The 12,003-nt window shown below is 39.2% G+C and overlaps 8 non-coding genes across 8 annotated transcripts; all 8 read right to left on the bottom strand.

Moving 5' to 3' along the window:
* Positions 1 to 112: 112 nt before the first annotated feature.
* Positions 113 to 231, bottom strand: LOC145599675 (5S ribosomal RNA). The gene has a single exon (XR_014103945.1). It is a non-coding gene; the product is annotated as a 5S ribosomal RNA (ribosomal RNA).
* A 197-nt stretch (positions 232 to 428) lies between these two features.
* Positions 429 to 547, bottom strand: LOC145599657 (5S ribosomal RNA). Its single transcript, XR_014103926.1, has one exon. It is a non-coding gene; the product is annotated as a 5S ribosomal RNA (ribosomal RNA).
* Positions 548 to 744: 197 nt separating this feature from the next.
* Positions 745 to 863, bottom strand: LOC145599656 (5S ribosomal RNA). Its single transcript, XR_014103925.1, has one exon. It is a non-coding gene; the product is annotated as a 5S ribosomal RNA (ribosomal RNA).
* A 197-nt stretch (positions 864 to 1,060) lies between these two features.
* On the bottom strand, positions 1,061 to 1,179 carry LOC145599654 (5S ribosomal RNA). The gene has a single exon (XR_014103923.1). It is a non-coding gene; the product is annotated as a 5S ribosomal RNA (ribosomal RNA).
* Positions 1,180 to 1,376: 197 nt separating this feature from the next.
* On the bottom strand, positions 1,377 to 1,495 carry LOC145599736 (5S ribosomal RNA). Its single transcript, XR_014104004.1, has one exon. It is a non-coding gene; the product is annotated as a 5S ribosomal RNA (ribosomal RNA).
* A 197-nt stretch (positions 1,496 to 1,692) lies between these two features.
* LOC145599751 (5S ribosomal RNA) lies at positions 1,693 to 1,811 on the bottom strand. Its single transcript, XR_014104018.1, has one exon. It is a non-coding gene; the product is annotated as a 5S ribosomal RNA (ribosomal RNA).
* Positions 1,812 to 2,008: 197 nt separating this feature from the next.
* Positions 2,009 to 2,127, bottom strand: LOC145599768 (5S ribosomal RNA). Its single transcript, XR_014104035.1, has one exon. It is a non-coding gene; the product is annotated as a 5S ribosomal RNA (ribosomal RNA).
* Positions 2,128 to 2,324: 197 nt separating this feature from the next.
* On the bottom strand, positions 2,325 to 2,443 carry LOC145599783 (5S ribosomal RNA). The gene has a single exon (XR_014104050.1). It is a non-coding gene; the product is annotated as a 5S ribosomal RNA (ribosomal RNA).
* Positions 2,444 to 12,003: the final 9,560 nt, after the last annotated feature.

The raw sequence follows: 12,003 nt of genomic DNA, 5'->3' as shown, positions 1-12,003 counted from the left end.
GAAGTAAATTTTTTTTTCCATATTGGTTATTTTTTCGAGATCTACGCGCCTCAAACCGTTTCCCATCGCAAAATAACCAAAAACGAAAAAATATTCCAAATCTCGCAAAAAAGGGGTGCAACACGAGGACTTCCCAGGAGGTCACCCATCCTAGTACTACTCTCGCCCAAGCACGCTTAACTGCGGAGTTCTAATGGGATCCGGTGCATTAGTGCTGGTATGATCGCACCCATCTTTTTATCGCTCTAATTTGTATTTATACTCTTTCCCGCTTCTGGTTTCTTTCAAAATGCCGTAACTTTGTGCCCGATCGTCCGAAGTAAATTTTTTTTTCCATATTGGTTATTTTTTCGAGATCTACGCGCCTCAAACCGTTTCCCATCGCAAAATAACCAAAAACGAAAAAATATTCCAAATCTCGCAAAAAAGGGGTGCAACACGAGGACTTCCCAGGAGGTCACCCATCCTAGTACTACTCTCGCCCAAGCACGCTTAACTGCGGAGTTCTGATGGGATCCGGTGCATTAGTGCTGGTATGATCGCACCCATTTTTTTATCGCTCTAATTTGTATTTATATTTTTTTCCGCCTCTGGTTTCTTTCAAAATGCCGTAACTTTGTGCCCGATCGTCCGAAGTAAATTTTTTTTTCCATATTGGTTATTTTTTCGAGATCTACGCGCCTCAAACCGTTTCCCATCGCAAAATAACCAAAAACGAAAAAATATTCCAAATCTCGCAAAAAAGGGGTGCAACACGAGGACTTCCCAGGAGGTCACCCATCCTAGTACTACTCTCGCCCAAGCACGCTTAACTGCGGAGTTCTGATGGGATCCGGTGCATTAGTGCTGGTATGATCGCACCCTTTTTTTTATCGCTCTAATTTGTATTTATACTCTTTCCCGCCTCTGGTTTCTTTCAAAATGCCGTAACTTTGTGCCCGATCGTCCGAAGTAAATTTTTTTTTCCATATTGGTTATTTTTTCGAGATCTACGCGCCTCAAACCGTTTCCCATCGCAAAATAACCAAAAACGAAAAAATATTCCAAATCTCGCAAAAAAGGGGTGCAACACGAGGACTTCCCAGGAGGTCACCCATCCTAGTACTACTCTCGCCCAAGCACGCTTAACTGCGGAGTTCTGATGGGATCCGGTGCATTAGTGCTGGTATGATCGCACCCTTTTTTTTATCGCTCTAATTTGTATTTATACTCTTTCCCGCCTCTGGTTTCTTTCAAAATGCCGTAACTTTGTGCCCGATCGTCCGAAGTAAATTTTTTTTTCCATATTGGTTATTTTTTCGAGATCTACGCGCCTCAAACCGTTTCCCATCGCAAAATAACCAAAAACGAAAAAATATTCCAAATCTCGCAAAAAAGGGGTGCAACACGAGGACTTCCCAGGAGGTCACCCATCCTAGTACTACTCTCGCCCAAGCACGCTTAACTGCGGAGTTCTGATGGGGTCCGGTGCATTAGTGCTGGTATGATCGCACCCTTTTTTTTATCGCTCTAATTTGTATTTATACTCTTTCCCGCCTCTGGTTTCTTTCAAAATGCCGTAACTTTGTGCCCGATCGTCCGAAGTAAATTTTTTTTCCCATATTGGTTATTTTTTCGAGATCTACGCGCCTCAAACCGTTTCCCATCGCAAAATAACCAAAAACGAAAAAATATTCCAAATCTCGCAAAAAAAGGGTGCAACACGAGGACTTCCCAGGAGGTCACCCATCCTAGTACTACTCTCGCCCAAGGACGCTTAACTGCGGAGTTCTGATGGGATCCGGTGCATTAGTGCTGGTATGATCGCACCCATTTTTTTATGGCTCTAATTTGTATTTATACTCTTTTCCGCCTCTGGTTTCTTTCAAAATGCCGTAACTTTGTGCCCGATCGTCCGAAGTAAATTTTTTTTTCCATATTGGTTATTTTTTCGAGATCTACGCGCCTCAAACCGTTTCCCATCGCAAAATAACCAAAAACGAAAAAATATTCCAAATCTCGCAAAAAAGGGGTGCAACACGAGGACTTCCCAGGAGGTCACCCATCCTAGTACTACTCTCGCCCAAACACGCTTAACTGCAGAGTTCTGATGGGATCCGGTGCATTAGTGCTGGTATGATCGCACCCATTTTTTTATCGCTCTAATTTGTATTTATACTCTTTCCCGCCTCTGGTTTCTTTCAAAATGCCGTAACTTTGTGCCCGATCGTCCGAAGTAAATTTTTTTTTCCATATTGGTTATTTTTTCGAGATCTACGCGCCTCAAACCGTTTCCCATCGCAAAATAACCAAAAACGAAAAAATATTCCAAATCTCGCAAAAAAGGGGTGCAACACGAGGACTTCCCAGGAGGTCACCCATCCTAGTACTACTCTCGCCTAAGCACGCTTAACTGCGGAGTTCTGATGGGATCCGGTGCATTAGAGCTGGTATGATCGCACCCATTTTTTTATTGCTCTAAAAACAATTTTTCTCATTATTCGTCGAATTTTTTGATGACAACTTTAAAACGTAATAACTTTGTCTCCAGGTGTCCAAATTGAACAATTTTTTTTTCCAAGTTGTGTAACTTTTCGAGATCTATGCAGTGCAAACCTCCGAAGGGGGTTTGGCCCAACGAAATTGCGAAAAATGACTCTAGCATGGTGAAAAAATTGTTTTTCAAATCTCTGTGTCACTTCAAGCAACGAAAGGTGCCGACCTATGGCTTTTCACTTGTTCCTTGTGACGTATTTGGCCAATTCATCACCTTCACTCTTAATAGAGTCAACTGTTGCACATACTAGTAAGAGGGATATCAATAGTTTCTATCTTCGACTCTATCTTTAATACAGATCTTGTGTTAGCTTAGGGCTTAAGATTGGGATGTAAAGTATGAGATAAAGGCATCGAAGCCGACCTTGCTACTTTTGGTTGTTGCTAATATCTTCTTCATAAGATCATAACTCATTTGGTACATAGGATCCAACACCTTTAATGAGACTAAAGACTCTAACTTACTGGCCTCCATTGCCATAAGGTAAATACCAGTAAGAAAAGTGATATTATCAAGGGTCACAGTTATACAATCCTGGCGCAGGATTAAGCAATTTAACATAGGATCTTATAGTGATATAAGATCACATGTCAGCGACCCATTGAATGGAATCTCGACATATGTCACTAGCCTAAGGACATTGAAAATTCTCTTCTTCTCCCATTTGGAGTGGAATTTGGAAAGCCGTTTAACCAACCCTTGACTGTGAGGTCTTGAACCCAACCTTTGATTGGATTATGAGTCACTTCATTTTAGGTGACATTCCACACACCTTAATATCCGATTGCTATTTGGCCTTAATTCAATAAATGCAATAGGGTGGGGTGTACTTTACCAAGGATCCACTTGGTTAATATTGGCTGAATTTCCTTTCAAAACTCTTGTTCAGTGTCAAGTAACAAAAGACCAAAATAAAATGTTGGTCCTATGGAGGTAATGCCTTTCAAGAAGCCTAACACAGTGGTTAAAGACGAGAGGTGCCAAAGGAAGCTAGATCTAAAATTCTAAGGGTATTTACTTATCAACTCACACAATTTATGAGCCTCAATCGGACATTCCTTAACTAAAAGGGAATCGAGCACTTCTTGTAAGGGATGTGATGTCATTTTGCACTTCACAAATTTTGAAGGTTGCTTTTCCAAGCATTGGAGAGTAAGTTAAATTGTACCATTTGGTTTTCGTTCAAACACAAAATGATACAAATGGTTTAGCAGAGTCTCGCAGAAATGAAATTGATTTTCAATTGAGATTGAGAAGCGCAACCCTAAACGACACGTTTTAAGGCTTTATTTCGTAATTAAGAAATCAAGCGATGGAAGTAAGAAATTACTATATTATCCTTTGAGAAGTCTATCAAATAACACTGTTGATAAATTTTAACAGGGTAATAACTAGGTAATTTCAGAAAAATCACTCTTGATTAAAAGTGATCAGAACATTTACTTCAACTTATAAATATAGGTTGAGATCATTAAATCACTTCTCTCTTAAAACACATAAAGTGTATCTTCTCTCTCAAACTACAATCTTTGGTTAGAGAATTAACTTCAACAGATTTTCCAAAATATCTCTCTTGATTTTGCTATAGAAAGTCCATCTTCTAATATTGCCGAGTCTCATCTAAAGGAAATAACAAGGGTTGATTTACACCTTAACAACTTACCCATTGAATTGCCTGAGATAAAGCAGCATTGTTCGGAAGAAGGATGGCTAGAGAAATGGAACAATATGGAGAAGGAAGCAGAAAAGGAAGAAGAAGTAGAGCACCATTGCCAGATGAGGGTAGACAATGCATGCCTCAACTACAATCCTGGAGCGAGTTTAAGGGATTCACATATTAGGAAGAAGAGAATTCATTGACGTTAAAGAAATGAAGGTGAGCATGTGAGAAGAAGGTGACAAAAGAAGGTAAAAAGATCACCATGGCCACCAAGAAATTTAGGAAAAATGGTGCTAATAGAGCAAGGGGATAGCTCTAGATCTTCTGATATGTTCAAACCAAAATAAAAAAGCCCCAATTATGCATGGAATTGATCACGGTAAAGGTTTCATTTGGTTCAATTTCTTTTGTCTTCATTGGATGACTTTTGATGTACTTCCTCCGTTCTTTTTTACTTGACCCGCTATGACTTTTACACTATTCATCACCCCTCCTTTTGTTCGTCTTTTGTGAATAATATATAGGGACAAACATACTCATGTAAGATCTTTTTGAATTCGTTTCAACAAGTACTATCATAATATATAAATTTTATAATTTTTATTTATTGAGAATTAAAGTTATTGATAGTTAAAGTTTTGCATTAGCAAGCATGATAAAAGAAACATGTCAAGTAAAAAAAAGAACAGAGGAAGTATGAGTTCAGAATTCAAACATGACGTGCTACATGTTCTTAGTTTTTTTTTTTTTTTTTTTTTTTTTTTTTTACTAAAACTAAGCACCTAAACATGTTTTTTTTTTATTTTTTTATTTTTTTATCATGTTTTAACTCTAACAAAGTCAACTTTATTTTTTTCCCTAAAAAAAAAAGTCAACTTTATTTTTAAGTAAACATGGAATCGTTTAATTAAATATTTACTCAATACAAATAAAAATATTTTGATTAATCGATGCATTTGATTTATTATGATTATACCCACACAAATATATTGCTGATTTTCGAAATTTAAATATATGGGTATTAATCATAATTACGTCCACGACTTACCAAGTAGCAAACATTAATATTAAGCAAAATAGGAAACTAATAATCTCACCTTTGCTAATTTTGCTCAAAACACTCCCACCTTTTCGAAATCTAGAAACAATCCCACCTTTTAGTACCATATTCTCAAAACAAGCCTTTTTACCTATAACCTATTGAGCATACATTTTTTTTATTTTTATATTTTAAATTCTCTACTCTCTCTTTTTAGTTCTTACCTCACCATCTTCTTCCATGGCCAGCCCACCATGACCACCACAAATCCTCCATAACCACCACCTACACCTCCATAACCACCGCCTGGTCACCACCCCAAAATTCTAACCTAGCAACCCCCAACCTTATCTGAGCTCTACGCAAGGCTCCACCTCGAACCTCACCCCATGAATTGGAAATCCACCCTCTACCAGATCAAATAACAGATCCACACCTTCAACATCTCGTAGCCTCACGTACCCATGAAGCACCTTCAGACGACATATCCCCACCTCTAACATGAACAGAGTCAATAGAACTCCAAGCAAAAATATCTCTTTCAAGCATTTCATCGAACACCTTCCGTGCTTCAAAGAGCTTTCCAAGTTTCTAACAAAATTTACCCCACAACCAACACATACACATGAGCGTCAAACATTCAAACTCCATTTTCCAAGAGTGACAATGAATTTTATTCCCTATAGAGTAATTTGCAAATTAAATGTTTGATCACACACCTTAATTGATGGAGATGAAGTGTCACTAATTGGGTAATTGTGTTTTATTCAACATTTTCATGTATAATTGATTAATTTCAAAGCTTGTATGGCTCCCATAATCAATTATAAATCTAATCAATGAAATAAGCACAAAATCATTTGGGGATTTTATCTGGGTAACAAGAACAAACACTACCTTGAAAGGTCGTAAGGGAAGGGGGAAGGGAGGGAGGTTGCTGTTCGACAGAAGGCAAGGAAGAGGGTAGAAGTTTGGTGGGAAGGGGGTTTGCTCCAGCAGGGAAGGGGGTTTGCTCTGGCCGGGGATGGGGTGCTGTACATGCTGTTATTTTGTTCAGAATCGTAGAAGGGGGGTTTTTTTCCCCAAAAGACTAATCATACGGCGACATGTGGCAGACATCCTTGTTCAATAGGTTACTAACTTAATATTTCGGTTAAGGGCTTGTATTAAGTAGGAGGGGGGCAAAGGTGAGAATGTTTCCATATTTTCACAAGGTAGGATTGTTTTTAGAAGAAATGGCAAAGGTGGGATTATTAATTTCCATTTCCTAATATTTATTATCATTTAATTGAAGAGGCACTTCTAAACTATTACCAAGAAAATTAGATGATCAGTAATTATTATTAACTTGGAAGTGGAAGTTACCAAGGAAGTTTTGTGATGGTTCAAATTAAATACTTCCCCTTAAGTTAAAATTTGAGAGGTTTCGATGTAACGACGTGAAGAATATGAAGGGTTATGTGGTTTTACCACGATGTATTGAACTTATGAAGTATTTTAACTGTCAAGAGTGACTCAAAAGTGGCTATAAATACTTGTACTCACTTCACACAATGTCCTTGTTCATCAAGAAAAATTTAATTTTCTTTCTCTCACTAGGAAACTAACTTGTCAGGGTTTTCCACCTACTATCAAAAACTTGAATTTTAAAAATTCACAATCAATGGAAGATCTCTTACAAAGAGGGGATATTCTATATCAATTTCTTCATGGGTCATTGGAGTACCTCAGCGAATGTCCAAACCATCATCTGACTATGGACAGACGAGCCAAGTGGAGAAGAAGTCGACCCTTAATTGTTTGAGAAGTCAATTGGAGATGATAAAAATGAGTGAGGAGCGTCTTGAGGAGGGAAGAAGGAGAAATGAAGAGCTAGAAAGCCATTTGTCATCTTTGACACTTGTGTGGGAAAATTTCAAATCCAATGTGTGTGTTGAGGGTGATGATGGTAATTTCGAGCAACCAAGAATATGTGAGGATCCTATTGTTGAGCATAGGTGTGAAGGAGATAGAGTCGAGAGTGATAATGAGTTTGATGAAATTTTAAGTCTAGACATCTCTTCCTTTGTTGATTGTGATGAGTCTCAAGTGTGTGAATGTGACTTTTCTATTCATGAGTATTTGGACTCGTTTGAGGTTATGTCAAATGTGTTTATTGAGTGCATAAGGAATAGCCATAGCCTTTTAAGCAAGTTCATTGATGATGCTTCATGGGAGAGAGATGATTTTGAAATGATTTTACCTCCATTCATGCATAGTTTTGAGACTCTAGGCTTTAAGGAAGTTGAGTGAGCTATTGTTCATGAAGGTAGTGGAGGAGATTATGTGGTTCCTCTTGGGAGTTGGATGTTTGAGGGAGATGGTGATCACGAGTGTTCTTCTTTTGAGGACTCTATGATTGATTTTCATGCCCTCATTGGCGATGTGAGACCTTGTGTTGAGGGAGTAGCTTGTTGGGGTTTGGTGAGTCCGACTCACCGCGGAAACAACCCCGACCCAAGGAACCACTCGTAATTAATAAAACCATAAAGCATAAATAAATAAAAAGAAGAAAAGGAAGAACGAATCATACCCTTGAAGCGAGCTTTGCCCTCACAAAACGGGCTCTTACTTGAAAGCCTTGAGCACCGCAAATGCCGTGCCTCCAACGGTAACCACCCACAAAGGACGAACACGACTTTCTAGGTCCGCTACCTTGGAGTTAGCAAGGTCCGACCAAAACCCAAGTGTTAATGGAGTTTAAGAGTTTTCCCAAAAATATGGAATGCTCTTTCTAACTCCCACTCAAGCAAAGAATTCTCAAGCCATGCCATGACTATTTATAAGGAAGTATGCTTTGTGAATTCCCCTCATCTTTCAATGTGGGAATTTTCACAAAAAGATCCCACATGGAAAGATTGGTGAATTCAACCCTTAGTTAAAATAACCAAGGAACAAGTAACAAGTGTCACATGGTTAGGAGTGGACCACTTTCTCACTTGGTCCCCAAGGCATTTCACATGCAATGTGAATTAACCATGTGTCACCCAACCTTGAGCCCCAAGTTGGGTTCGGTTGGCCCATTTTATTTTGGCCCGTGTCCATGACCCATCAACCCGGGTCCACGGCCCTTGCAACATGTGTCGCCACCGTGGCGCGTTGCCACATGGCATGCGCCAACGTGGCACGCTGCCACTTGGTGGCTGCCACTAGGTGGTTGCCAACGTGGCGGCTGCCAACGTGGCTGCCATGCGTGCTGCCACATGTGTTGCCACATGGCGTTTTGCCATGTGTGCTGCCACGTGGCACGCTCCTATTGGGCATGCTTTTCTTGTTACTTGAAGCATTTTCCCGTCTCGCCAAATCCTAAATTTTGGCTCGACATTTGAGATTCTCCGACGCTCGGTTTCGACACTCCAAACTCGAATTTCCGACGTCTAAATGTTTAACACTCGGGCGATGTATTAATTTCTTCTGAATTAAATCGTCAAGTCGGTTCGTATATTTTGCTTGGGTGTGACCCGAAGGGTTCAGTCAAGATTAAGCTGTAATATTAATTATATTAATATTACTGATCGAAAGCGGCCTCCACCCAGGCATTCCGATCACTTGACCTTGCTGAATATAGTAGCTTTCTAATAATTCTGAACCCGCTATCAGAATAATACACTTGTTCGAAGGACACCATTCCTTTCATAGCTAACCCTTTGCCTATTTCTCATACCCCTCTCTCTCAAAAGTTTAACCACATCCCCTATTGCCCTATTTTTCTCCCCTTCTTTGTTGGAAAGCCTGTTGGGGACCCTTTTGTCTATGAGGATTTGCATGTGGCTCATTTGTCTCCAATTGGGGAAAAGGGTGATGTTGCCACCCAAAAATATTTTGAGGAGAGTTTGCCATCTTTTTGTTCTTTTTCTTCTTCCTCTTCTTTTTCTTTTTCTTTTTATTTTGTTGAGTTTTCTTTTGATCCTTCTTCCTTCTCTTGGCATCTCTCTCCTCATAGGTGTGCACTATGCTTGTTGCATGCCTTATTTTTGTCATGTGCACACTTACTTTCTTATGAAATGTGTAGTAGTGCATTTGACAAGTTCTTGCGTGCATTGAATTATTATTTAACTAGAGCGGTCAAGTTTGGACCTTAAGCAAGCCTTTCTCGGGAAGTTACCCGTGTCTTAAATTAGATTTTCCTTTTTTTTAGAATAGATTTTCTCTCATGGAAATGTTTGTGTGCCTTTTGCTAGATACATGACTTGATATACTTTGGTGCTTCGATTTGGATCAAGAATCAAGGAAGGTTGACTCCTATTTTTGCTAGCACATGGAAACAAGGTTCAACTCTTGGGAATTTAGCTTTGAAAGGTTAAAATTGGGTCATTTGCGGGTATTTACACCCACCTAATATCCGGTAGTATCCTTCCTTGCTTTTTCTCTAGTGGATGATGACTTGTTGGACATATATTGGTTTGTTGGATTAATCTCCTTGTTTTCCCCTCCCATGGATTATATGACTTATGTTTGAGTGTATTGTCTCATTCAAGCTTGGGGGAGGGTATTCTATTATGTTTGGTCGGATGTTGATCCTTATGTGTTATGCACCTTTGTATATACTTTTCCATGTTTCTTATTTAAGAATGAAAATGAAGATGATGAGATGAATGTAAGATATGAAAAGAGATGAAGTAATGTTGTGAGTTTTGTATTGAAGGTTGTAATTTGAGATTAGGTTAAATTCCTAGGTTGTTCTTGAGAGATGGCCACTCTTATGCTTCATTTAGGAGTTGCCACCAAAATTTTCAAATTGATTCCCAACCTTAACCCCTAGCCATGACATTACAAGCTTAGTTAAGACCCTTGGACTTTAGAGGGGTGTGGTCAAAGAATGGTGGAGGGAGATAGATTTGAACCCTATGGAGAGAGTATGCATAGTTGAGATATCGGGGTAACCTCATTGTTCCTCATAGAAATAGCTTTTCCGGTTCCCTCGAGGAATCATGAGGAGCTAACTAGGGGATGAATTGAAACTAGTAGAGAGAACGTGGACCGTCTTGGATGGGGCTAGGGCGGAGGATGAAATCATTAGTTCTCTATGCTTAGCTTAGGTTTGTCTCCTTCAACCATGAGAATCTTAGTACGTGTTTTCCCTCTTGAATTGTGAAAGGTAAGTATTCTTTGATGTATGTCCCTATATTTGAGTTTACTTGGAGCATTTCCTACCTTGAGGTTTGATCGGTTTTCTTAAACCTTGTCATGTCATGTTCGTTGTGTTTGTTCTTTGTTTTAGCTCTCCTTGCTTGAGGACAAACAAGAGGCAAGTGTGGGGGATTTTGATGAGTGGCATTTATGCCACTTTTCCATCCTTTTTCTCTAAGGATTCTCCCCTCATTTGCACTTATTTGAGCCTCTTTAAGCATTTTTACCTTAGTTTTGCTTTTTCCTTTCCTTTCTCTTGTTTCCTTTCCTTTTTCCCTTTTGTTGGTTTTCTAGCATCTCTCCCTTGTTTGGTAGGTTTTTGGCCCTTTCGGATGAACTCTTGGATGCATGACGAGCCATGGAGAGAAAATTTGATGCTCAAGGAAGGCAATATAGCAATGCAAAAAGCCGAGGGTGCGGAGCTTTAGGCTGCGGGAGCGCGTTCTTGAAGCTACAGATTTCATGACTTTCAGTAGATGCTGTGATGCGCCCTAAGAGAGAGCTCTCCTCTCTAGCCCAAGGGCGCGGCTGCTCGAGGCTGGCTTTCCCCTGTTAAGCGAGACTAGGAGGCGCGGGCGCGGGTTGCTGGGTTAAGCGACCTCGTACCCAGGCTGGAGAGGGCGCGGCTGCTTGCTAAAGGGCTCTCCTAGGTGTTTTATTTCCGTCTTTTACGATGCATATAAATATCCCCCTATTTCAAGTTTGTATTATCATCTATCTTATCAACATTTTAGCTTAATCTAGAGAGAAAAAAAATATTAGTTTTCATTGGTGGAGAGAGAAAGTGTGGTTTCTTCATTGATCAACTTGGATTTTGAAGAAGAAGTTTGTTCAATCCGTTGTAGACCTTCATCTTCAATTAATGAAAAATCTCTTACTCTTTCTCTTTACCTTAGTTTTTGATTTTGTTTATTTGCTTTGATTTTCCTTCTTTGCTTATTGATCATGTCGATGATTATTAATTTGATGATTGATATTGTCTTCAATATGATTTGTGAGTAGTCACCTAGCCAAGGATGTGGGGATGGTGTAGTTGCTAATTGTTCATGCTTATAATATTGGGATTGAGTTGTTTGTGACTAAACCTTTGCATACTTGATAGTCTTTAATCTTCTTGCAAGTGCACATTGTTGGTTAATTAAAGGTGAATCTTTGCTAACATGAAACGAAAATTGACTTAGTTTAGGTTCATTATTATTGATTGTCCTTTGATTGCACCTCCTAATATATGGTTCTAGTGTGGAAACATAGAGGCTATGTTAGGAGAAGCCGATTAACTCTGGAAGGAGATTGGATTGGATCTAGTTTCGATATTCATGTATGCTTAGTTCACTCTCAACTTTCTTTCATGTTATTGCATGTTCAAATAACATCCTCATCTACCCACTCCCCTTGGTGCCTAGTTATATTGATTTTAATCCATTTCGTTCTTAGTTTGATCTCCTAGTTATTCACATTTCTTGTTACGAGATAGCTTAGATTCTAAATTATGTTATCCACTTATCATCTCATGTGGGACTCCATATCGACAAATTATGTCCCTTTCGATAAAGAGTGTTACATGTTTTGCAGTGAGTTTAGCATATGATTGTGCTTCAA

The sequence above is a fragment of the Chenopodium album genome, chromosome 20 (assembly GCF_948465745.1).
Source record: "Chenopodium album chromosome 20, dcCheAlbu1.1, whole genome shotgun sequence".
Lineage (NCBI taxonomy): Eukaryota > Viridiplantae > Streptophyta > Magnoliopsida > Caryophyllales > Amaranthaceae > Chenopodium > Chenopodium album.
Note: the sequence above shows the minus strand (reverse complement) of the source record. Positions and strands in the feature narration are given on the sequence as shown.